This window comes from Brassica oleracea, chromosome C1 (assembly GCF_000695525.1).
Source record: "Brassica oleracea var. oleracea cultivar TO1000 chromosome C1, BOL, whole genome shotgun sequence".
NCBI classification, from domain to species: domain Eukaryota; kingdom Viridiplantae; phylum Streptophyta; class Magnoliopsida; order Brassicales; family Brassicaceae; genus Brassica; species Brassica oleracea.
In genome coordinates, this window is record NC_027748.1 from 15,434,588 (window position 1) to 15,435,760 (window position 1,173).

Below are 1,173 nucleotides of genomic sequence, written 5' to 3' on the forward strand. Positions count from 1 at the left end.
AGCCATAGAGAGGCCATGATCTATCGCTTTAAAGCGGAGAAGGCGGAAAAGGATTTTGCTCGCATGCGAGACGAGATGTTGGCGCGAGATGCTCAACTCGCTCTTGATCATGCCAGGGCTGTTCGTAGGGCGGAACGGAAGGGCAAGAGGGAAATCGCCGAGGTAATGAAGACTCGCGCTTCTCAATTCCAGGTTGAGTATGAGAATCTTAAGGACGCTTTCAACTCGCTGTGTGACTTCCGTGAGTGTCGCGGCTCTTTCGGGAGCCTTTGGAAGACGCGGGCGGATGATTATGTTTTCGAGAGGGAGATGGAGTTAATGAAGGGTGGAATGAAGGATCATGCTCACGCTGAGACTCTCATTCCTCTGATCGATGGGAATATTGAGTGATTCTGGGATCTCAACCCGGTTTCTCCTGATACCGTAGAAACCACGACTGATTTTGCCGGCGACGATGAGGAAGTGAACTATCCGGCGGATGCATTCGGAGCTTCCTTGTCTGGGAATTTTAACTTTGATCTGTGAGTGTATTGACGGGAAGGAGTTTTTCCCTTATCTAGTATTTAGCGGCCGAGTGTGGCCTTTGTTCATATATGTCTGGCCGAGTGTGGCCTTCAAACTTTGTATGGGCTTGTTTTGGCCGTTTTTGTCGGGACTGGCCGTTGGTGGCTTTGAACCCTTACCGCTATGCGGTTTATATAATGGATGTTTGTTTGAGTTACTTTGTTTAGAGTGGGTTTGAAGTAAACACGAGTTGTCGTCTCATATTTAACTTCGTTGAGGCGTTCAATCTGTTAGTTTGTTCGAGACGTGAGTTTTCGTAAAATCTATTTACGATCTTTCGGGAACGTTGAGATATGAACGAAGAGACATGTTTTAGGATCTCGTATCGTTTAGATATCATGTCTTTGAGATGTCTGAGACCAATGCGATGGGTTTAGGGCAAGACCTAGGTTTACTCTCGGTTTTAAGGCTTGCGATTTTGGCCGTACGAGGCTGCTGGCAAGAGTATTAACGTTTGTAGATTTTCTAGGCGTGTTCTGAGACTTTGCAAGTGTCTTACAAAGGAGCGACGCATATTGATCGTTTCTTATTTTTGAAATCTCTAAAGAACTCAATTACAATAACGCATCTTTTCCTATGTGGGAGTATACGAGTATACGCACCCACTCC